The sequence below is a fragment of the Cryptomeria japonica genome, chromosome 7 (assembly GCF_030272615.1).
Source record: "Cryptomeria japonica chromosome 7, Sugi_1.0, whole genome shotgun sequence".
Lineage (NCBI taxonomy): Eukaryota > Viridiplantae > Streptophyta > Pinopsida > Cupressales > Cupressaceae > Cryptomeria > Cryptomeria japonica.
In genome coordinates this window covers 596,659,885-596,686,811 of record NC_081411.1, presented here as the reverse complement: position 1 = coordinate 596,686,811, position 26,927 = coordinate 596,659,885, and the positions used below count along the sequence as shown (strand labels likewise).

The window sequence follows — 26,927 nt, the reverse complement described above, 5'->3', positions numbered from 1 at the left end:
AATATATAATTAGGTGGGTGTCCATTTTGTTAAGAGTTGAAGCTTAGTAGGGGTCGGTGTTCCTTAAATGTGAGACCAGTGAGGTCCTTTTAATCAATGATTTTCATTTGTGAGGTTGGATTAAGACAATAGATCATCGCATATCACTATGGTTTTCCCTTGTAGGCTTTTCTACGTAAACTCATGTGTTATGGTCTTGTGTGCTTTCTCTATGGTTTCTATTTTTCTCGTACTTGTTGTTTAATCAATGATATAAGAGGATATCATATTTTGGAATTTTTTATTAGCATCACCGATTCACCCCCCCTCGCCTCTCTTAGTGGTAGTGTGTGTTTCAACAATTGGTATCAGAGCCTAGGTTCCCTAAGGAAGCTTAATCAACTTGGGTAGGTCTCGAATTAGAATCACAATTTCTTGTCAGGAAGGATCTTCATCAAATAAAGAACCTCTATTTGATGGCACAAACTATACTTTTTGGAGTATCAGAATGCAAGCCTATTTGGCTTCAATAGGCTTTGATGTTTGTATGTCTTTTGTAAATGGGTACAATATTCTATCACAACCTCTTATTGATCGAGAAAGGAAGAGAGAATATGAAAGTAATGCAAAGGCAAAGAACGCTATTCTATGTGGTTTGTCAAATACAAATTTTGCCTAGGTCATGCATTGTGCAACAACAAAAGATATATGTAATAAACTAAATGCTATTTATGAGGGAGCTGCGAAAGGGAAAAAGGGAAAGGGGTAGATCTATAGAGTATAATTTAAAAATATAAAAAATGAAAAAGGAGGAAAAGACTGCAGATTATCTTCTTAGAATTGATAAAGTTGTGAATGCCATTAAAGGTCTTGGTGAGGAAATAAAAGATAAATAAGTTGTCAAAAAGGTCCTAAGGTCCTTACCTACGACATATGATCCAAATATTTTTGCTAAAGAAGAGGCCAAAGACCTTGATACACTCAAATTAGATGACTTGTATGGCCCACTCACAACATATGAGATGAGAACATGTAATGTGGTGAGTATGCAAAGAGAAGCAATGTTCAAATCTGTCAAGAAAGGAAAATAAGAGCAAAACGATTAAGATGAGTTTAGACAAGAAGAAGTTAATTTTATTAGGAACCTAAAAGGGGGTAAAGGAAAATACAAAGGTGAACTTCCCTTCAAGTGTTTTAACTATGGTAAGGTGGGACACTTTGCTACTAAATGCACCTATAGTGGAAAATATAGTGAAGATGAAAACAATGATAGGAAGAAAGGCAAGAAATCATATGTTTCCAAGAAAAATGGCTTTGGTAGAAAGAAGAAGAGTTTGTATTCAAAAAATGATGACACCTCTAGTGGGAGCACCTCCAATTACAACAGTGATAGTACAACAAGCACAAAAAATGAACAAGTTTTATTTATGGCTATAGAAGACTCAATCAATGATCTGAATGACAATGAAAATTTAGCTTTTGATGAAGAGGAAGAAGGAGAAGTTGATCTTGAAGGAGAACTTATTTTTGCTCTTGAAGAATTTTAAAAACAAAAGAAGGTAAATACAAAGTAAAATATAAGATCTTGAAAGACAAAGAGCAATTTGCTAAAAGAATTGAAGAATCCTTGTGAGACAAAGAAAAACTTGTTAAAAGGCTTGAGGACTCTGATAAGCATGTCCTTGGCCTAGAGATCCAAATTAAAGAGGCCAAAAGGATTGAAGAAGCAATGAAATTAGAACTTAATGCCAAGATAGAAGAATGTCACAAACTAGAGGCAGAGATTGTATTCTTCAGGAAAGAGCTTGAAGTATCAAAGAAAAAATCAAAAAAGATATTGAAGTTTGAAAAGAGTACCAATATGCTAGATGAAATGTTAAATAATTGCAAAAATCACAAAGATGTATTTGGTTTGGGATATGATAAAGTCCAAAGCTCAAAATCCAGTTAAGTCTCCATGAAAATAACTGAATCAAGTAACACACATGCTTTAAAGATTGAAGATAAGAAGAAGAAAGTAAGAAGGTCTAGTCCATCATATAGTTATGCTTCAACCAAGTTCAATTCTTAGTTGTATGGTTATTGTTATAATTGTAATTACTTTTTCCATAGATCTATAGATTATAGTGTTCTCTAGAAGAAGGTCTGATTTTGTAAGTAAAAGTCATTTCTCTCCCTTGAAGCATGTGAACTTAATTTTTATAACTATAGCAACTTTGTTCGTGTTGCAAAGCATCATTGATTGAACTCTATAACATAAAAAAAGAAATAAAATAATATTCAAAGGGAGAATACAGAGACAAAGATTGCAGAGACACAATCCTCTGTAAACAAAAAGAAAGAAACTAAGAAGGTTTGGAAGAAGAAGAGTAATGAAAATACTGAGAAATCACTAATTGTTCAGATAGCCTTGCATGATAAAAGGAAAAATATATGGGTCATAGACAATGGATGCTCAAATCACATGATTGGTGATAAGAGATAGTTTGCCAAGTTTGAAGATTAGAATGGAGGCTTGGTCTCATTTGGAGACAATACCTCTATCTATATCAGAGGAAAAGGAACATTGTGCTTAGATGATAAGCTTCCCATGCATGATTTATATTATGTGGAAGGTCTAAAGCACAATCTATTGAGTGTTAGTCAAATGTGTGACAATGATTACAATGTCACTTTCAATTCTCAAGGTTGTGAAATCAGAAAGACAAAGTCAGAAAAGATTATTGTTGAAGGTGAAAGAATCAAAGCCAATGTTTATAATCTCACAAAGATTAAGAGCAGGGAGATGCATGGAAAAACTTGTCTCCTGGGATAGATTGATGAAATTTGGTTGTGACATAAGAGATCAAGACATAAATTTTGGCAATGTTGTCAAAATTAGCAAAAGAAAGAATGTAAGGGACATGCCACACATTACAAAACCTACAAACTTAATTTGCAAAGAGTGCCAACTTGGGAAACAAACTAGAATTAGCTTCAAGTCAAAAGAGTATTCAACTATAAATCCTTTAGAACTAGGGCATACATACTTGTATGGTCCTACAAGAACAAGAGCACTCAAAGGAGAAAATTATTTTATGTTGTTGATTAATGACTATTCCAGAATGACTTGGGTTACCTTTTTGAAGCACAAATACGAGGCATTTGATTGATTCCAATTTTTTAGCAAGTTGGTTAAAAAGGAGTGTGGTCACAAGATCAAATGTCTAGGTTTGATAAAGGTGGAGAACTTACTTCAAGTGAATTTGAAGACTATTGTGAAAAGCATGAGATCAAGAGATAGTACTCTCCTACTAGGACACCTTAGCAAAATGGTGTAGCAAAGAGGAAGAAAAGAACTATAAAAGAGATGGCAAGGACAATGCTTAATGAAGCTAAATTACTTGATATATATATTGGAAAGAGGCAGTACATACTATAGTATATATCATGAACAGAGTACAACTAACAGTGGATTCAAAACAAACTCCTTATGAATTGTGGTTTGGAAAATCAACTACTATCAAATACTTTAAAGTATTTGGTAGCAAATTCTACATAAAAAGAGATGAAGAAGGGTTAGGAAGCTTTGAAACTAGAAATGATGAAGGAATATTTCTTGGATATTCCACTCATAGAAAAGCATATAGATGTTTTAATAAGAGATTAATAAAAGTAGTGGAAAGTGCAAATGTTAAGGTAAATGAAGAGATGGAGCCTACTAAACAAAAATTAGAAGGTAGTGAATATGAATCAGATTTAGGAAAAGAAGAAGAAACCTATAAAGAAGAAACAACATCTAAAAAGGTTGATGAATAGGTGAGCAAGACATCTTCAAAAAGAATACAAAAAAATCATCCTAAAGGAAAAATTATTGGAGATAAGGATGTTGGAGTTCAAATAAGGAGAATAATTGCAAAGTCACATGAACAAGTTAATTTGTGCTTCTTATCATAAATAGAGCCTAAGAACTACAATGAAGCCAACAAGAATGAATTCTAGATAAGGGCAATGAAAGAGGATTTAAATTAGATTGAGAAGAACAACACATGGGAACTTGTTCCTAGGCCTTCTCACAAGAATGTAATTGGAGCCAAATGGGTATTCAAAAACAAGCTTGATAAAAATGGCAAAAGTGTAAGGAACAAAGAAAGATTGATATGCAAAGGATATGCACTATTTGAAGGTATTGACTTTGAAGAAACCTTTGCACCTATAGCAAGATTGGAAGCAATAAGAATGTTTCTAGCTTTCTCTGTTCATAATTTTTTTATTTCAAATAGATGTCAAATCAACATTTTTAAATGGTAACTTGGGAGAAGAAGAATACATGGAGCAACCAAAATCTTTTCAATCAGAAAATGAAATAGTTTATGTATATAGATTAAGAAAGCCTTGTATGGTTTGAAACAAGCCCCTAGGGCATGGTATTCAAAGTTGGACAAGTACCTAAAACAGCAAGGTTACAAAAGAGGTAGTATTGACAACTTCTATTTTAAATCAGAAGGTGAGCATTTGTTAGTTGTTGTTATCTGTGTAGATGACATAACGCTTGGAGGTAGTAATGATGACATGTGCAAGGATTTTTCAAATCAAATGAAGTCTGAATTTGAAATGTCTATGCTGGGAGAATTGTCTTTCTATTTTGGATTGCAAATCTCATAGCTAGATAAAGACATTTTACCTCCGAAACTAAATATGCAAAGCAAATACTCAAAGAAATTCAAATCGTTGGATGCAAACCAGTGAGTACTCCAATGGTGAAAGATTCAAAGTTAAGCTTGAATGATGAATCACCTAATGTAGACCAAACTAAGAGTAGGCCAATGATAGAAAGTTTGTTGTATTTAGTGGCTTCAAGACCTAATATCATGCATGTTTTTTGTATGGTGGATAGATTCCAGTCATCTCCCATAGAATCACATGTGAATGTAGTGAATAGATTATGGTTTGTGGTATCCAAGAGGTGATAATTTTACAATAAAAGCTTATACAAATGTAGATTGGGTTGGCTGCCTTGATGATAGGAAGAGTACAACTGGTGGAGCCTTCTTTCTTGGTAACAGGTTGGTGTCATGGCATAGCAAGAAATAGGAATAGGTCTCTTTGTTTACTGTTGAATCTTGTTGAAGTAGAATATATAGTAGCAGTTTCTTATTGTACACAAGTTCTTTGGATGAAGAAAACTCTCAAGGATATAAAGGCAAAATTTTCTGAGCCTATCTGTATTATGTGTGATAATACTAGTGTTATTAACATTTCCAAGAATCTTGTTATGCACTCAATAACTAAGAAAATAGTCATCAAATATCATTTCTTGAGAGAAAAGGTAACCAACAATGAGGTGAAAATGGAATTTGTGCCTACTAAAGATCATCTAGCCGATCTTTACCAAGCCTCTTTCCAAGGATATATTTGAACTTCTACCATAAAGGTTGGGGGTTTGACCCCTTCCCTCCATCGACTAGACTAATATTTATGATGATATGGTTTTAGGAAGAGCTATTGTATTATTTTCTTATTCCTAAATAGGGTTGTTCCTCTCAGGGGGAGAAAGCAAAATTCTTTGGACAAGGGGAAAGATATTATTGCAAACAACAAAGGGTAAGAGATGTCTAACATAGTGTTTGCAAGGGTTTGCAATTAAGAATAGGTTGTAGATCAGAGCTTCAAACCACCCTTTCTTATTGATGTCAAAGGGGCATGCTTCTAATAGTTCCCAAGGGGAGTGATGGCAGAGTGAGTAGAGAGAGTATAGAATAATGTGCAGTAGCAATTCAAATCAGAAATATGCCAACAAGAGTTTTTCCATCAACAAAAAATGAGGAGATTATTGATCTCAGGCAGTTAGGTATTGCCATTGATGTCAATAGATCAAGCATTGGTGACTGGTGTTGTGTCCAGGTTATATGATTTTGCAACATTCATCCTACAACATGCTCTTTCAGTGGTTATTCATGCCACACACTGAATTCAAAGTGTGAGTAAAAATTTCACACATTTTGTCATTTCTAATTGTGGGCACTCATTGGCAATACAATGAGTCATTGATGGAAGCTTCATGATGTTCTACTGATCAACAATAACAATCACATTGAAGTGATAGTCTCCTCGATATAATAAATTCTCATTGATAAAGGTGGAAATGCAGTAATGGCCAAGAAAACTTGGAAACTCCCTCCCCAATACAAATAAGTCTCTCCGATGAACATTGGCCAAACCAATTGTTAGATTGAAGAGACCTTACAACTTTTTTCTTGATATAGGAATGTCTCATCAATGGTCTTTAGTTCTCCATGTTCATGTTAGTCATTGGTGGATCGAAGAGACATGAATCATGTCACACTGATATGGTTACTATTGTTGATCGAACAAACATGAAGAATTCATTCTCAATGCATGAAAGTCACAATGATGTGGTTACAAGTGTTGGATCGAAGAGACTTGGAATATCTCTTCTCCACATTAGCAACTCACATCAATATGCTAAAGTTTCTCTTCATAAAATGATCAAAGAGGCTCAAGAAGACTCACAGTGATGTAACTATGTTACATTGATAATACAATTAATGACTTGGAATCTCGATTTTAATTCTATATGGGTAAGTGCACCAAGATGGTGTGCAAAAAGGTGGGTATAAGTGTAGACTTTTTTTCTATAATCAAGTAAACCTGAACTTGGAGGAGAAAGTTGAGTGTCATCCACTCAAGATATGTAGATACTCAAAGAGCAAAGATTGTAGTACTTTGAATCTAGTTTCCAAACTACTAATGTTTTTCAAAATTGGATAATATTAGTGGGGTCAAATCCTTCGCACATGAAAAACAGATCCTAATTTTTTCTGAAAAACATAACATAGTGTCTGATGTGTGCATCAAAAAATTCATAGTTAGATTAAGTATTTTGACAAATCCTTTTGTAGAAAGATAGTTAAGAGTGAGCACTAGAATTTGTGTATTTTTTTGTAATTTTTTGTTCAGTATTTTTTTTTATGATTTGTCGAATCGAGCACATCCTAAAAATCAGGTACCTATTCGTGTGTGAAGCATAACTTGCACCAAAACAATCGAAAATGATTTTTTTTTTTAAATTGTAAAGAATCAAGTGCACTACAATAATATATAAAGTTTTTTAAATTTAGATAAGTAGATCAAAAATTATTAAAAAAATGGTACACATATGTCTCTCAGAACTATGGAGACACTAGTAAAAGAAATTCAAGAATAATATGTTATTGTTGTTCAAATTTTAAAAAAATTACATGGTTAGAAAGCTCAGAAGATGGGTGAAAACATGGTGGCAATTTTAGAAATACCTAGTTGATGAAGTGTAAACCTAATGATGAAAAAGTAAAGAAACCAAGTTGATAAATCAAAACATACCAAAAAGGAGGGAAATGGAGGGAAATCAAACTTCCAACCCGCAGCTTTGTCATCCAAGCCTATTCAAAAGCCTAAATAAACTAAAGCACGTACAAGGTATTTTGAATATGAAGTGTGTACACAATTTTAATAAACAAAACCACATATGGGGTATTTTGAATATGAAGTGCGTACAAGGTTTCAATAAACAAAACTGCGTACGAGGTTTTAAGAAGACAAACCGCATACGGGGTTCAAATTAATAACGTTAGATTAGTAATATGGAATTGTATGCAATTCATTTAGCATTCCATTAGGTTTTTCAGTAGGATATATACATAAAAAATAAAATTTAAGTATTACTTTAAGTTTCATTTTATGTATATATTGTCAGGATGTTTGAGAGTGGTTTCACATCTCTAGGAGTCATAATGCAGATTCTATATTTTAGGAGATCCTATAATTTTTCAGACTTAGTCAAATTTTAGTAATCAGTAGGCTTGTATCATCATTCACTTGCTATATCTCTATCTCACTCTATTTGTCTCCCATAGGCTCTAGATCTATCTATTTTCCTATCTCTCTCATCCTCTCTTCACCTCTCTCTATCTCATTCTCTCCTCTCTCTCCAAGCTTTAGATATTATAGTTTCTCAAATATAATCAAATTTCAGTAATCACTAAGCTCTTATTATCTACATAATCTACCTAAAGTTTTGCACTCCCCCCGTAAAATATTTATCTAAATACCTAGATAGAGAGAGAGAGAGAGAGGTGCAAAGATAAGAGAGAGAGATATAGATAGGTTAGATAGATAGAAGTGGAGGTGATATTTCAAGAGAGGGAGAGTATGAAGAGAAGGATGTAGAGAGTTAGGGAAGTTAAAAGTAGTGAGGGATGAAAAGAGTGGTAGGTAGAGAGAAGGAGAGGGATTTTTAAGAGTGAGAGATAAAGAAAAATAGATAGGGAAGGAAGGAGGGACGAAGTGAAAAAGACAAAATTAGAGAGCCCTGCCTTCCTCCCTCCCTCTCTCTCACTTGAGATCTCTCTCTCCCCCTCTCCTTCCCTCAACCCCTCCCTTCCTCCATCTCTCTCACTTAAACTCTCTCTCAACCCCTCCCTTCCTCCATTCCTTTCTCTCACATAGGCTCTCTCTATCTCTAGTATCTTCTTCTCTTTCCATCAACCTCTCTCTCTCTCAACCCTTCCCTTCCTCCCTCTCAATTAGTTTGTATCTCTCTCTCTCTTAGGTTAGGCTTGGGAGGGAGAGAGGGAGAGAGAAGAGAGAAGATGGACGAAGAGAGGGAAAGAGAGTGTGAGAGGGAGAGATACTTGAGAGAGAAAGAGAAAGGGAATAGGAGAGAAAGAAAGAGTGTTAGAGGCAGAGAGAGAGACTTGAGAGAGGGAAAGATGGAGAGAATAGGAAAGAGAGACACCTAAGAGAGAGAGAGAGAAGGGTAGAGGGGGAAATAATGGGAGGGAGAGAGAGAGAGAGAGGGGGGGGAGATAATGAAAGATAGAGACACCTAAGAGAGGGGGAGTGTGAGAGAGTTAGAGATAGAGGGTGAGAGGGAGAAGGGGGTTGGGAGGGAGAGAGGTAAAAAGTGTTAGAGGGAAAGAGATAGATACCATATGGCATCCTAAGGGGTCATATGGTGTCCTACAACCCATCAAGACACCATATGACCCCTTAGGACACCATATGGTGTCATTATTGGTCATATTATGTCCTAAGGGGTCATATGGTGTTCTATGATCCCTTAGGAAACCATATGACCCCTTAGGTGTCGTTAGGGGTCATATTGTGTCCTAAGGGGTCATATGGTGTCCTATGACCCCTTAGGACACCATATGGTGTCAATATGTGTGGTATGGTATCCTAATGGGGCATATGGTGTCCATAGGACCCCATATAACCCCTTAGGACACCATGCGGTGTCGTATGGTGTCCTACAACCCCTTAGGACACCATACGACCCCTTAGGACTCCATATGGTGTTGTTATGGGTTTTATGGTGTCCTAAGAGGTCATATGGTGTTCTATGACCCCTTAGGACACCATAAGACCCCTTAGAACATGTCATTATATGGTGTTCTTATGGGTCATATGGTGTCCCATTAATACATTTGTACTAGATTTCCAACTGAGGTTTCCAACAAAGAAGGTATATTGTGACCAAATTTGATTTTTTTTTGAAAAAATGCTCGCATTCTTTAGAATTATTATGGAAATTTGCCATTTGGTTTCGATGCAAAAGGCTTTAGCAATGAAAAAAAAAAATTCAAAAAAGTGCTCGAGTTCATCGTAATTCTGACAACAATGGCCATTACTTTAAAAAAAGAAGAGGGCAAGTCATTTGTGCATTGTAATCCTGCATAGGCGTCTGTGGCGACTTCAACCCCCAACAAGATCAAACCCACATCGAAGGCATTTGTGCGTTGCTTGCAATCCTGTGCAGGAGGTAGATTCTTCACCTTAATTTCATGTTGCAAAAAATATACCATTCAAGAGATTCTACAACTTTTGCTTTTATACATGTTAGCTATGCCTGCATTCTTGTGGGATATTGACCGATTGTGGAAGCAACTCTTGGAGTATGAGAGATTTCTTTTTTATGCAAAATATGTTAGGAAATGAGACGTGGTGGTTAATTGCCCTAGTTTTTTATGCAAATTGGTCAATCTCGTATTCATATTGATTATCCAATCTCAGGCCGGATGGCTCCTAGTCAAAGGTGTGGTTCCCTGAATGCGTAATACCCTGTAGGAATCCACTCCTTGTAAACCCATAGAAATGTGATTGAGGCGTGAGTGTTCAATTTTGTCGAAGCAATCCCTTCCTCCTGTATATGTGTTGATTGATCATTATTGTACAAGCTAATATATAGGGTGGTGTGTGCCTCTGGCTGCTGAATCTATGGAGATCAAACCAACACACAAGAAAACAATGGGAATGAATATTATTCAAGTGATTTGCAACCTTCATTCAGTGTTTTTTGAGCAAGCCTTTCTTTCTCTTGCCAACCAACCTAACACACCCGACCCGAAAGCCCTAGGGAGATACAAGTGTGTTTGGTTCAACACAATCCTAATGTAGAAGGGGTGGACTAAAAATATCCAACCACACAACTTATCACTTTGTAATTAACATACAGTATAAAGCTAGTCTATATGACCCTCGAACCATTTTCTTACTGTCTCGGGTTACCCTAGTTTAGGGTATTGGCAGTTTTTACTAAATCTTCTCTATTTTAGGGTATTGGCAATTATCTCTCCTTTTGCATAGTTTTATGTGGCATACAAAGTCATTGCCTTCTTTGGCTTCCTTGCAGCCTCAACCTCAATGATCATCTTTTGCAAACTTACTTTCTTCAATACTCTCTTCTTTATCCTTTCAAAGTTGAATCGTATCCACTTAGGAACATCTAGATTCTCATCACTTTGGATGGACGGGTTCATGGTAGTTACAACCTACTTTAGCCTTTGTTCTTCATCTTGTTGCTTGTGCACCTAAGTTTAAAATTTTGGAGGAGCCATCTTGGGGGTGGGGGCCTAGATAGATCCTCTTTTTCTTGTTCTCCATGCTTCTTTGACTCCACATTCTAAGTTCCTTCTGACATATGTTTCATTTTCATGAGTCAACTTATAGTTCTTAATTTAGTTATAGGCTAGTATCTTATGTGTTGATTGTACCTCTTAGCTTGATAAGGTTTTGGGTGGAATTTAATCTCTAATTTTGAAGAAAAAGTCTCCCTATAAATTTAATTTCAAAATTCATTTTGAGGGTCTAATAATTGATTATTTAAGGTCCAAAATTTGTAACACTCATTAATGTATTTTCTTTCAAAAGACATTTAGCAATAGGCTGTAGATTGAGTACTTGTGCTTTGCTAGTATATTTTGAAGAATTAATGCAAATGAAGTTCATAGTTTGCAACGGTATTGGTAGTCTTTTTTTATTGTTTGGTATTCTTTTATTTCTTTCATTTTTCTTAGTCCTGAATTAATATTTACATTTATGAAACATCTTCTTTGTTATAACCAATTTGTGCATCTTTCGTGGTGATTAAGGTTAATAAGGAACATGTGAATGAATAGTAGTAGTTGTTCTAGATCTTTCCTTGGTCTCATTTTCATGTTAGAATTGGCAATTTTGACATGATAAATTATTTACATACAAGGTTATTTCTAGATTTTGTTGATAATGTGGATTTAGGTAATACTGATGATTCATTTTCTCATAGCCTTGTTCTATCTTTTGCAATTTATTTTAACCTTTTAGCTTAGGCAGATTGAGAAATTGACATTTCAACTTGATTAGTGACATTTTCCCCTTGAACAACTTGATTAGGAAATGATAAATTCTAAAGGTAAGCTAACTTAACTCAAGGGACTGAGATGGTATCCTACCATGAAAGATGATAGTTCTAAGCAAAAGACTACCTAGTCATATGAAAGTTGATGCAAGATAGTAAGGACAACAAGGAAATTTATTTTGAACTTTGACAAGATTGAATCTTTGGGTGGAAGTTTGAATGGATTGATAGCGAAAAGGCATGTTGATGCAAAGAAGCCAATAAACTCAACCAACAAGGGAGATATTTCTCCCAACTCACCTATTCAATTAGGTGTCAACCCTTCACTTACTCACAAGACCCCTCACATGGCCACAAGTTACTCAAAAGGACAAATAAACATGTCTAAGTCACAATCCAACTATCCAACATTCAATCACCACCAACACCCTCAACCCTTATTCACACAAATCCTCCTTCAACTGGGTCTTCTAATCCCCCCTGGTACTCAACTCACAAAATGTACCAGATATCCAAAAACCAATGTACTTTCGGATACTCTTACAAGAACCACTAAACATATACCACCATGGGTCTTTACCCTCCCAACCACCCAAAGGTCAAAGGAAGATTCACTACTGCAACACTTAATTTTTGTGACAGTATCAAGCACTTAGGATAGTCACTCCTTGTATGACAATATCAAGATTAGATCAATACTGGACTGGATAATAACAGAACTGCCAACAATGTATCTCTCATCTCAAATAATAAAGAGAATATAGGGCTGCATCTATGAAGAAAAAAAATGTTGGAAAAGCCTATTTCCACCTACTTGGCTACCGGAGTGGTTTTTGAGGTGTATTCAAATCTTTTACTCCTTTTGTTGCATTTTCACTTGAAATATGGTTGAATTGGCTTTGTAAGCTCCTAGATACTTGGTACATGTTCTAATCGAGTTAAAAGAGTCTCAAGACTACCCTATAGTCATGATCTACCTTATCCAGCTACTCAATTAGCTTCCCAAACTTATAGGACATATGGTTTTATTCCTTACTTTGATTTGAAATTGTGTTGGGTTAGATATAACTAAAATAAGCCATTCCTTCAACTACTTCAAAAATCATCAAAAAGACTTCATACTACTATCTACATGTGTTTCTATCCTTAAGAAGTCTAATTTATGCAAATGAAAAAACACCTAAGAGGTCATAGCTACTCCTTTTGACTTGGTAATATTCATGGTTTTTCTTTGTCTATTTAACTTCATTCCAAGCATCTTACCCACTATCTCGTAGAATACTTTGTTTTATTTTTTAGTGAATTGCATTTAATGGACTGTTGTGCATCTTTAAAATCATTTGAAAACTTTAGGAAATGGTTTTCCTTCTTTATTACTTGACTATATCATTTAATATGCATGGATGGTATTATCATTTAATTTTCAAGATAGACCTTATATGGATGGTCCTTGCACCTTTTCAAATTGAACTTTTGCAAAAGTCCAAATTTGGAGAGGAAATTCCTACTATTTATGAATCCAACATTCATCTTTCAAATTTTAGGTCCAATTTCCATGAATAAGGGTTCCCAAGACCCTAGTCCTATAAAAATGAGCCATGGGGAACATCATGAATAAGGGAATGAGACAAATTTATGGAAACATTGTCAAACCTAAGTACAATTAGGCATAAATAAGGCACAACCACTTAAATTGAGTCCAAACTTAGTGTATATTTTTAAAGAGATACAACTTATGATGCAATATTTAGCCCCCTCTTAGCAAGAGTGTGAAATTATGCTCATTTACTCTTTGGAAAATATGGAGAAACCAAATATTCTTTCACCAAGATATTGAAGAGTCAAGATGACTACAAGTTTGGAAAGGCGGTAGCTCCCAAGACTTATGATATTGTCAATCTACAATATTGAGATAAAAGGGAAGTACAAAGTGAGTAATATGAGTAACATTGGTAACACACATGGAGCATGCAAAACACAAATTTATGACATTTAGAACTACTAAGATTCATATATTCTCACTAGGAACCATATCAAAAAGACAAGGCATAGATCTAGGACTAGTAAGATCCTTATATAGTTACTAGGAGTCATGTCAGAGACACATAAAAGCATGATACCCAAGTTAGTAAGATCCTCTAATACTTAGTCATAGATCACATTCTAACAACAAATAGAGACCTAATTGTGAAGGTTTGAGGTCCATTGGGAAAAAAGTGTCATATTGCCATGACAACTTTTGCATTTCTTGTAGAAACTTCTTTAAAAAATGGTTGGAAAGTTAGTTTATGGTGGTTTGAGGTTGTAACACACTTGGATGGGAATAAATAGGCCTTTGGAATTCTATCCAAGAGTTTTGCTTAATGAAATTGGGGTTTTATGTGCATTTTTTCATGCTATGTATCATATCATGCTTGATGATAGACCTTTTTTCATGCTATGTATCATATCAAGGAAGAATTTGGTGGGAAGACCAAGCGATTGGTATTTTGAAGTGGTTGATGATAGAGAGAGGGGTGAGGGGACCCTATGAAACCTTTAGAAGGGTTTGTCGATCAAAACCAAATGAAATAGATTAAATTTCTATGACTGTCCTAAGTGTATTGATTGTCACAGTCATAGTTTTACTACTGATATTGTTTTTGTTTTGACAAAGTTGTGTTTGTAAACCCAAGTGTGGACATGTAATGGAGTCATGAGATGTCTTAAGACTACATCAATACTTAACAACAACATAGTGTGTAGGCACCTAAAATATGAAAGGACTACATATTGGAAGGCGTGTGTGATGATGCCATGAAAGGTCTGATATCCCTATGTATCGGACTGAGAAAACTAGTGAAAGACAAAAAAAAATGCATTGAGAAGGAAAAAGGTTGAATTGCCTAATGTTTGTTGTCGAAGTGATGTGTGGGGACCCTACCAAGTCAAATACCTTGTTGTAGTTTCAAAGGGTGGAAAAAGAATAAGCATTTTATTTACCATCCTAATAGACCATCCATCATAACAATTATTACCAATATTGATGTGTGCATTGCAAACAAAGTTCTAGAGGAAGGATCTTTCTATTGTAATACCAAGTGAGTGTTCATAGACCTTCTTTAGGGTCCTCCTAGCCTAGAGTTAGGAGTTTGAAGACTACATACATTGATTTGGCCTTGTGGCCATCAATGGGTGGTCACCCAATAGGACAAGTCTTGAGACTGACAATTTTTGAAGTGTGGCATTGTTGAGAGCCAACACTTATGTGTGAACCCCATCTTCACGTATATGATTAGTTGCCATGATACTTGACCCTATTCTCATGGTGTTGGCTCAATTCATATTAGTGTGTTTTGTTGAATAAACATGATGTGAGAAGTTTGATGCAGAGGCAAGGGTAGAACTTAGTATTTCATATTAGGACAACAACCACATTGATTAGGAAAGTTAGATAAGGTCTCTCCAATGTTTAGGATACTGAATTCACATTAGACACTCATGGATTAACCCACTTAGACATTAGTCAACTTAATATATTATACAAGGATTGCATACCACAAAGCCATTAGATATGTTTTGAGATGAAAAAGAAGAGTTAAATGGTTTTGGTTCAATGATGATAATTTCTATTTTCAAGTAATTTAATTTGGTATATTATACTGAAACGTGATTTCATAACTAACATTTCAACTTCTATATAACTAGTTCTATAGACCAATTTTCTTTCTTGTGAAGAAAGACCATGTCAGACAATATCAACGAACAACAAAATAAGGAGACAATTGCTAGATTGTGGTCTAACTTGAAAATAAAAGGTGATGGGAAATGCTATTGTCCGTGCAAAATTTTTAAGGGGTTAAAGACTAGAAGACTTCTAATCAAAATAGTGAAGAAACATTGTAGGTTGCATGGTCACATTGAAGGTGGACATGATTATCATCCATTGGTAAGTTTTTCATTATATCATTTTAACAATTTATATACATAATAAATCACGCGATGATGAGATCATGATCATGGTTTATTTATGTTTATCAATTTTATATAGGTCGAGCACCCTGGAGCACATGGTATGGATCAACACAACCTGGAGAATATGGCTTTCAAAGTGGACAAACATGGAGGTGTGAATATCAAAGCTAAAGATAATGATCCCATGGAAGATGACAATCATGAGCCAGAAAACACAATTGAAGATGATGGTACAAAAACATTGATCCATAACACATTTAGTACTCGCATAGCTGATCATGATGATGAAGATGACCTTGATGTTGTTCATGATGTCCCTCTACTTGAGAAGGCATCTTAGGCCCTTTACGAAGGCTCATAGACAACTCTTCTCTCTGTTGTATTGTTGTTGGTGAACTTGAAGGTTATGAATGGTTTATCCAACATAACAATCTCATGTATGTTAAGGTATGTCATATATGTCATAATAAACTATGAATCATGGTGTACCATTAATATTCTTTATATTAACAAATTATATTTTTTTGTTGTAGATTGATAGGTGAGTTTTTGTTACCACCATCAAATATTCTACCTCGCTCATATCGAGAATTATCTGCCGTTATGAAAGATATTGGAATGGAGTATCAAGCAATAGATGCTTGTCCCAATGTTCATATTATATATCACAAACAACATGAATTTCGAATTGAACACCTTGAATGTCATATCAATAGATATCAAACAGATCAAATAACAAAAAGGGTTCCTCACAAGGTTCTTCGCTATATTCCCATTATTCCACATATGCAATGATTATTCAAGTGCACTAGCTTGGCACAAATTATGGATTACCATGCACACAATAGAAGTCGAGATAACATTATTTGAATGCCTGTGGATGGTTCAATATTTATGGACATAGAGGAAAAGTGGCCACACTTTAAAGAAGAACCTCGTAATCTCAGGCTTTCATCGGCAACGGACGATGTCAAACCATTTGGAGAGATGAGATATGTTTACTCAGTGTGGCTTGTTTTTGTTATCAAAAATAACATTCCTCCATGGATGTCAATGAAGAGGGAGCACATAATGTTGGCAATGATTGTTCTAGGTATTTTATCATTTAAATATAGTCATCTAAATTTAATTATAAATATTGCAGTAAAATGGTCATAATAATTATGTAATGTTTTTGTTCATTCGATTAGGTAAGTACCAAGTTAAAGATATGAATGTATATACTGAGCCTCTTATTGACAAGTTGCTTGAGTTATGGAATGGTGTCACTATGTATGACATCTCTAGACCAATAGGACAAAGACAATTTCCATTCCATGTGATGCTTTTGTGGACAATACACGATGCCCTAGGGCTAACACATTTTTGTGGTATGTTATAGTGTTTAAGTTGTGCATGAACATTATAATTCAAAAAATTATCATATTTAATCCAATTATACATTATCTTGTAGCTCTTCAAACAAAGGGAAAATTTGCATGTCCTATTTGTGGTCCAAAGATGAAATCTCGTCATTCAAAAAGTTTAGGAAAGAAGGTTTTTGATGAGTATAGGCACTTTCTCCACAAAAATCATAAGTATCGAAATGCTGAAAAACATCTTTTCAATGGGAAAGAAGAGAATACATCAAAGCCATGAAGAATGACACCTCACCTGTGGAAGTTGGAATATAATAGAATTAATCATCAAGGTAATGCCATTCCATCTATTGGTTTGTCATAAAACATCTTTTCTATTTTGTTTTGTTTACTGATGATGTGATTAATGATCATGAAGGTCGTGAAGGCATAAATGACCACCTTCCTAAGGGACTAAAAAGTTATCCCCAACAATTTAGTAGGTTGCCCTACTACGAGCAGTTACAAATTGTTCATTTGTTTGATAGTATGCATATTGGAAAGAATATAACAGAGACAGTATGGAGAATATTGGATGGAAGGTATGACAAAGAAAAAATTGTCAAAATATGTAGTGACATTTAGGATTCCAATCATGCAATGATAAATGTCATTCAATCAAATAGCCATGGAGACCAGATTAATATAAGTGAGCTTCCTTGGTTATTAACGGACTAGCAAAGCAATGCTATAAAAGAAGTCATACGAAAAATTTGATTTCCCACAGGATTTGCTGCAAACATAAACAATCTCATATCAAAGAAAAGTGAATTTGCGCCAGGGATGAAAACGCATGATTGGCATACCTTCATTAAGGTAATTCATGTTCTTGTGTTTTTAGTATGTATTTAAGTACTGCACGTACATGTACTTTTAATTGTATTATATTACAAAAAAATAAAAAGATAATTTTATAATTGTTGCAGTACGTTCTACCTCTATCTCTCCCAGACGACTTCGATAATAATGTCAAGCAAGTCATATATGATCTTGGAAAGTACATGAGGTAAGTAGTGATATTTGTTCAGTTTGTTGTATAGATATTATATTTGCTATTTGTTTTACTTGTTATGTAATATATTTTTTTGTGTCTTGAATATCTTGTAGGTGGTTGTCATGTAAAGAAATCCATAAAGACGATATAAAATATTGGAAGAGAAAAATTCATCATTTAATGTGTGAAATGTAAAAGTGTCTACCTCCATCTTTTTTCAATGCACAAGAACACTACCTCATACACCAAGTTGAGGAGATTGAATTGTGTGGACTTGTACACACTAGGTCAATGTGGATGGTTGAGAGGCACTTGCAATTTTTGAAGGCTTTGGTTTGAAAAATAGCACATCCTAAGGGTTCTATGGTGGAGGGATATATGGTATACCAGACTATGGTGTACATTTCTGAATATCTTCCTAAGTTTGCAGCAAAGATCCACGTGGATCACATTTGGGATCCCAACCCCATTAACAAATTCGAAGGGGAGTACTTGACAGGGAAAGGTAGATTGAGGAAAGTGAGAGGTAATTATAAGATGTTATTGTAGTTAATTAATTCTTAATCTTCAAAATAAATCAATTGTAAGATGTCTATTTATTTTTTGTACAGTTGGTCGAGAGTGGGATGCACTACATTTATATATTGCAAACAATCTTGATTGGATGACAGTATGGATTGAACATTGTCAACATTTTGGACGCATGTTAACATGGGAAGGTGTGGCTTAATTGGTTAAAGAAGCTCGTCATAATGGAGATTCCAATGTTATGCAAAGGGAAATAGATTTAGCATATGGTTTAAGAGATAAACAAGTACGTATAAATTTATTAATCACCCATATGTTTATCAACTCACAATGCAATAAATTTTACATGTTTGACATATCACAGGTCAAACACCACAACACTATGTACTGCAATGGTCATATATTTCACATAAAAAAGTTGGATGACACGAAGAAAACTTGTGATTTTGGCATCACTGCAGTCTTTGAGGTGACAAATATTTCATCGAGAAATGACATGCATCCTCAATAGTCTAAAAATCAATACTATGGCATTTTGGATGATATACTTGAGTGTGACTTTAATTCCTTCAAATTAGTTTTGTTTGTCGTCAAATGGTACAAGCTATGATTGAATAAAAATGATCCTGATAGAACTGTTATTGAACATGATAATGGTTTTACAATGCTAAATACAAGGTCATTTGAACTAGTTGGGGATGAGCCCTATGTTCTTCCAAGTCAATGTGAGCAAGTATTTTACTTAGAGGTTCCACATAAACCGGGTTGGTCATTTGTTGTTAGACAAGATCCAAGAGGAAGGCTGATAAAGTATAATGTGATGGAAGAAGAAGATACCGAAGAAGTAGAAGATGAAGTGGATGATGATCACGATCGACAGTTTCTCAATGATGATGAAGAAGAAGAAGATGATGATGATGATGGTGATGGTGATGGTGATGGTGATGGTGATGGTGATGATGATGATGATGATGATGATGATGATGATGACGATGATGATGATGATGATGATGATGATGATGATGTTGGCAATGATGACCTTGATGTTCATGATGATGAATGAAATGTATGAGGTATGCGATTAGTATATTATCTATTTAATATTGACTTCTTGATAGAATTTTTTTTACATAATTAAGTCATTATGTTTTGAATTGTAACGCCATTACACAATTAATTCATGATGCACCTTTTAATATGGAGATGGAGATAGGGAGAGTGACTATTTATGTGACATTTTTTTAACTGTGTTTATTTATGGAAATTGGATTGTTTATTAGCTATGTGATGGATGTTGATTTAAAATACATATGTGATGGATCACATGTTTATGATGATGCATGTGACATTTTTTGAACTTTGTGTTTATTTATAGAATGTGGATTGTTTATTACCTATATGATGGATGGTGATTTATGATACATATGTGATGGATTACATGTTTATGATGACACATATGTGATGCTCAATTACATATATGATGGCATATCATGTGATGCTTATGATGCTTATGATACATATGTGTTTATTGTTTATCAACTTACAAATGTAGTAATACTTATGATGCTCAATTGATGGTGTTGATTTCAGGTATAGTCCCTGTGTGATGCTGTCACCCTTGGTGGGAATAGGTCGTTGACTACAGACATCGTCAACCATTTAGTTGAGGATCCTGCATAGTCTACATAAAGTAAAGGTAAGGAATTAAAAAATTTACAATGATTTTTATAACATCTTTTTATTATTTAATACTCTTTTGTCTACAAAGTTCATGTTGTTCATGTTGTGTACTATGTAATTTTTAGCTAACATAAGATAATTGAATTACATTGTACAGGACCCTGAACCCCTTTGACAAGGATCCTACACAGTCTCATGGATGGACAGGTATAACTAGTCAATACACCCTATAGAAACAATTTATTTTTAAAAAATTACTTGGAAAACAAACTTCCTCAGTTTTTCAAACCTCGACATTAGCAACAAATCTAATACAATTATCAACACTTGACGCCCCAGTTGGACTTATTCCAATTTTAATCCCAAAATCAAATTTAGGGCTAACTTCTTCATCAACATTACCCTCATTTGCAAAATTTCTCTCTCATTACCAATTAACTCTCTCATTTCATGGAGTGTAGGTACCCCCAAATAGGCATTTGTTAGATCTGTCTTCGTCGAGTGACAAAAATGCAGGAATAGAAAATGAAAGTGACACATGTAGTAGGTCTACATTAGGGAGATCAACAAGAGGTCAAAAGATTAGAAGAAAATTCAATAAATGCATGAAATTTTTCCTTGCTCAAGGGGGGTCATGTTCTTATGATGATGAGACCAAAGGCGACATTGAGGTGCCACTGAGATACAAACATCTATAGAAACAATGGATGCCCAAGGAACTTCCTCCAATAAACACTAATTTTTGTGTTAATGATAGGATATATCGCATAGCACCTTCGTCGTTACATGGTTTAGGCTTATTTTCCATGGACAACATAAAGGTCTATTACAATAGAGTTGTTGAATTGATGGAGTTTATTGGACCTTGTTACAATTACAATAATTGGATGCAAATTGTTAAATATAAAAAAAGTATGTGTAGGTATGCACTGTCAGCAAATTATATACAACAAAAAGATAATGATCAAAGTAAATGAGTGGCTATATACATTGATGGTCAACCAAAAGCAATAGGAAATATTGCAGGTTTTATAAATAGTACACAACCTAGGTCAACTAATAAACAACCAAATTGCATATTTGAGGCGGGCAAGGGAAATCGTGTATTTGTATGTGCGATAAAATTAATAAGTGCAGGCGAAGAGCTTCTAATCAATTACAGTTTGAATCATATAGATACAAACAAAGTTAATATCATGGGGGTGGTATGTACTATATACCATTTAAATTAACCAACCTCCAATTAATGAATCCAATATACCATTTTATTATGAAGTTTTTTTGCTAAGTCTATTGATTTAATTTCGCTAACGTTTTTTATATTTTTTCTTTGTCACAGGGCGACATGGATCCATCACATATCGCAGACTGGGATGTAGGTTGCGACACTTCTACCGAGCAAGTAAACCTCATTGTAATTGTACAAATTAGATAGAATCAAACTGTTACATTATTATGTTCTTTTTTTAGTGATTTATACTAATTTTGTAATTGTTAATGATATTCTTGACACAAACAGATGTTCGGGGAAAGGGAAAGGGAGATGCAGTATCTGAGCACCTCTCTAGGGATGTGGAATCATTAGGGTTAAGCAATGATGACCTTGAAGATTCCACACAACTTATGGAATTCTTTAAAATACCACTTAAAAAAACTAGAAAAGAGATTGTTGCTTTGGTAGCCGTGCATCCTATTATTGATGAGATACGAGAGAGGGTGGAATTATTGCTTCGGACAGCAGAAAACTTGCAAGTAAGCAATAATGAAAGCTTTAATTATAACAAAAGTTCAATAATGGTTTATATTTTATTCTCTTTTATGTCATTAACTAAAATATGTACGTATTGTTTTTACAACAATTTATCTGCCCTCATGAAAGTCGTTGCCATGATCAGGGTGTTGCAGGATCTTTAAGTGATGATGATTTTCTTGTATTATCACTTGCTTGGCTTATCACTCTGAGTACCCAAAACACATCATACTTGATACTGTCAATTTTCAAAATAAAAGGTTCATCCTTGTTTACAATTCTTGCACTTTTCGTATATTTAATGTATTATTCTTTAGGTGTTGTCAATGTTCCTGTGCAAATATCGTCGCCACCTCATCAGAGGTTACCCTCACTTGTATTGTCAACTACAATGTCGGCAACACATAGCATGCAGACATCCTCTATTGCACATCATATTGGCCCGCCCACTATTGGTAGATCCCTCTTTTTCTCTATCTTTTATCATGTGTTTATTTCCCTTCAAGCGTTATTTCTTGAATTCTAATGCCATTTCATAGTGGATTCATTTTTTGCAAGAGGAGATGCACATGAGGATATGCCAGAGGTGACTATTGTTGATAACATACCATCATTTCCTGGATCTTCTCGTATTGCTAGTACGGGAACGTTGCAGGCCACATTGGTGGTGAGTGACGAAGAAATGATTCCCTTAAAGATACAAAAGGTTCCAGGTACTTTAAAATTATTATTTTATATACTCTAATTGTAATTTACTTTATGATCACTCGTTTTGGACTAATGATCCCATGAATTTTTTGGAGGTAGTGATATTTTCTATAAACATCTTAGTGACATTGCATTGCAGATATTTGGGCCCACCATACGTAAAAGATGGTACATCATATGTGAACTAACCCTAATCCACTATTTTGATTTCATATCATTGCTAGAATAGTTTTCCTTTGATCCATTTCTTGAAGTGCAATAAATGTAGCTTTAGTTCATTTTTGAATCTAATAGGTTTGTTTTTGCTTTAAAAGGTGGAAGGACCAAGAAAAAAGGTTAAAAGATGAATTGACAAACCAAATGGTTGAGTGGTTTGGAAATGACACCTTTGACAAAACCAAGCTCCTTGAAAAAGCTGGCACATATCTAAAGTATGTGAGGGACCAATACAGGACCCATTTAGAGAGGAACCTAAAGTACAAGTGTCCCCCCATGATTCCAAAGAGGGAGTGGAAGGACCTGATTTTGGATGCCAAGGAGAGAATTGAAAGGAAAAAAGGAAATACACCACCAGATGCCAAAAGAAGGTACGAGATACTATTAAGAATGTAATTATGTAGTAATTAATTACTCTTTATATTTATATAATCTAACATATTTCAAACTTTTTATAGACTGAGTGACACGTCAAAGACAACCAAGGCAAGACAAGAAAAGCACGGGCAACACAAACTCGACTTTGGTGGCTACATGAAACTTGTTGCACGAATTGTAAGTATCTCATGTAAACGAAATATTGCATCAAAATATTAATAAATTGCAAACATTTTTTTTTTATCAAACAATGCAAGCAAAATTCATGGTACCAAGAAAAAAAGCAAGGCTCTGAATTCAATAGAGCGCCCATAGAAGATGACAAGAGAATTGCCTACCAGCAAGGCTATTCAGTCGTGGCTTATCAGCTACGAGAATTGAGTGGGCATACACAATATTCGAGTGCATCTGTCACACAAGTAAATATGCTAAATGGAAATTATTTCAAATTGAATACTTTACCAATAATCTAATTTATGTTGAGTTCCAACATAAAGTGACTATATTTGTTTTAAATAAGCAAGCAATGATACCAACGTGCATGACATTGGAATGCAGCCTACTAATTGTGAAACACCACCTACACATGAAGGTCCGGATGTGCATCCTAGTAGTGGAGGTATTCATTTGCTATTCAAATTTATTTATTTATCTATTAATACAATCAAACATCTTAATTTGTAATTAGAGTAGTAATTCATGTAACCTTTTTTGTTAATATTTTAGAGCATGTAGTCGGTGGTGACCAAGTGGAGCATGATCTAGGTACACAACATCAGGAACGTGATGTTTCCCACTCAGGTAAAGAGGACCACTGTTATTCCTTTAAACAAATATAATTGCAATTGGTGTTCAGCATTAATGTAACCTTTAGTATTTCAACTCCAGATGCTCTAGAGGGTGTTCAACATGTTGAGGTTGAGGCTACACAAAATGATGTGACCCCATTAGGTAAAGAGCGCAACAGTTATGTTCTCTAAATTAATGAAATACTTGTAACAATAATATTTTTTATTTGTTGAATTTAACCCATTTCTTTGTTATTGCAGAGGACCCCCCTTCGCTTCAGTGTCCTCGTCCTCAATATAGGACTAGGCATACATCGAGATCACGAGCAGTTGGCAGAACATCTATAGAGGGGGAAAATGATGAAGAAACCGATGTTCCACTTAGTCTTTTCATAGCTTCAAAGAAAAAACAAAAAAAGAAATGATTGTAATCTAACTTATTTGATAATGACTGATTTTTATGTGTTAGTGAATGTAATTATGTGCTAATTAATGGTTATGGATGATATGTGTTAATTAATATGATGAATGTTGCGTGCTAATTAATGTTAATCAATGTTATGTGTTAATGAACATTATGTGATATTAATGAATGAATGCTATATTTTATTAATGGTAGAAAAAATGAATGTTATAAGATGTTAACGGGAATTTAGAGTGATGTTAGTGGGGAGAGGGGCCAAATGAGCTTCCACCTTCACATGGCTGGCCCTGTTAAGTAGAGAATATTAAACTATTCTTGAAACCAAGTGAAGCTCAACAAGATAACACACTTTTCAATATTTCATTATGTTGCATAGTTAATCTTATTGAATAATGTATATTGAATCTTAATTGCAGGGTCCAACAAAGCCTACACAAACAAAAACACCACAAGTTGATGGGTATAATGAGCTCCCATATCGTCTTGTTTGTACATGAACAATATGAGTTGCTTCTAGTGTTGATATCCAAGGCGGGATTGCAAAATTTATGAATATGCCTCATCCTTGTAAGTTTTTTTATTACTTGTAAGTCATGAATATTGCTCTTTAGTTGATTAAAATCATTTCAGTGAATGCAAATCTTGATTATTATAAAGTGACATAGGCACTATCAATATCAATTCCAAATTGAAACCCTTTTAGTGCATTCTTGTTGTTTGCCAAAATGCCATCTCAAAAGTATCAGCAAACAAACATTGGCATTCACAAAATCAAGAAAGACAAACTGAAAATTAGCAGTAGAGCATTCAAGTAAATTGTTTGTCAAGAAGCATAGTTGAAAAGGTGCAAAAGAAATTGGTTTCAAAACAGGGGTAGACCATTACAAATTGACAACTTGGCATCACTTCTCTTCCTACTTCTCCTCAACCCTCTTGCTCTACACTCTCACTTTTTCAACTGGCACCTGCAACTCTCACTCTCACATTCACAGTTGTCAACTTCTTGCTCTTTGTTTTTGTGAGTTGAAACAAAAATAGGAGGCAGTTTTATAAAGTTGGTGGGGTTTGGGTGGGACCCATAGGCTGTGAGGGTTTGACCTTGGGCATGGAGTTTGAAAAAAAGTTCTAATTTTTTTTAAATCACTTATGGGTTGTTTGGCCATGGGAGATGCTTGGATGTCCCTGAGATGGTCAGGAGGCTCTTGGGAGTCCCTCAAACGTCTCAAGGATGTCCTAGAGATGTCTCAAAGATGATGACATTGGATTGCACTGGGGTGGCAGGGGGACGTCCCATCCAAGTCCCTGTATTCTGAAGGTGTCCCCATTTCAAAAACAGACGATTTTGGGGGAGGAAATGTCCTTGTGGAACACTGGCTCCAATACATACGTCTTGGTATGATTTTTTAAATAAGACACCAAAATTCATAAAAGAATATCTTTAGAATCTATATTAATCAATAAAAGATGTTTCTAATTCAATGTATGTACCAAACCCTATTACCAACAATATAACAGCCCTAGCCTACAAATTGGACTGGTTAATTTTCTCCAATCAAACAAACATGTAATCACTCCATAAACTAGGTACATTAAGCACACATCGAATTATAAAATAACTAATTGTGATACATCAATATGTGAAAGTTCAATGACCTAGATATTAGGACTGTAAAATATTATATCATATCCTAATTCCTAAAATAACCCTTTTTGTGTGATGTGTGAAGTACAATACACAACTAGGAATTATGTTGAGTCAAATGCAAAATCGGTACTAACCATGGAAGTTGAGGATAAATCATGAATAACATATCTGAAGCAACACAGGAATGACTCAAGTGTAGATGAATGCTAGGAAATAAAGTAGAAAACAATGCAAAATTAGGTAAGAAACTAGGAGACAATAAACCATGAACAACTTGAAATAATCTATAATTAATGATCTATGTGATCCATCAACCTGTGACTATGAAAGGTAATCTACAAACAGTAAACTTGTGGACCATTAAGAACAAGAAGAAACTTGTTAGTAGATCTGCCATTTCTTGTCAATCAATCATCAAAGAACTTGTGATCTGCCATGCACCATATATGTCGTATACCATATCTATATATAAACATTTTGTATCGAGTAAACTACATTTATTGATTCATTGAACTTGTTTTGCTTGGATCCAAACACCATGGAAACATAACCATTAATCCTAATAACCTGTGAACCATGGAGTGCAAACTAAATGGAATCATGTCCAAAATTTTGGTTAAAACAATCTAGGGGAAATAGTGGGATTCCAATTATCCATCTCAAAACACCATCATTGAAACTTCCATTTTCAATATACAGAAAAAACTCTATTTTTTTTAACCATTTTACTCATCAATATTTTTTTTTGCGAAATAAAAGTTGGATTTATATTAAAAGAGCTAAATATTACAAAACCATTTTATCATAGTTTATATCCCTATCATTTATCA

General features: G+C 34.6%; 1 pseudogene; it reads left to right on the top strand.

Annotated features, from left to right (window-relative positions):
- LOC131856863 (uncharacterized) overlaps positions 1 to 24,949 on the top strand; it is a 67,125-nt pseudogene extending 42,176 nt beyond the window's left edge.
- The last annotated feature ends 1,978 nt before the right edge of the window (positions 24,950 to 26,927 follow it).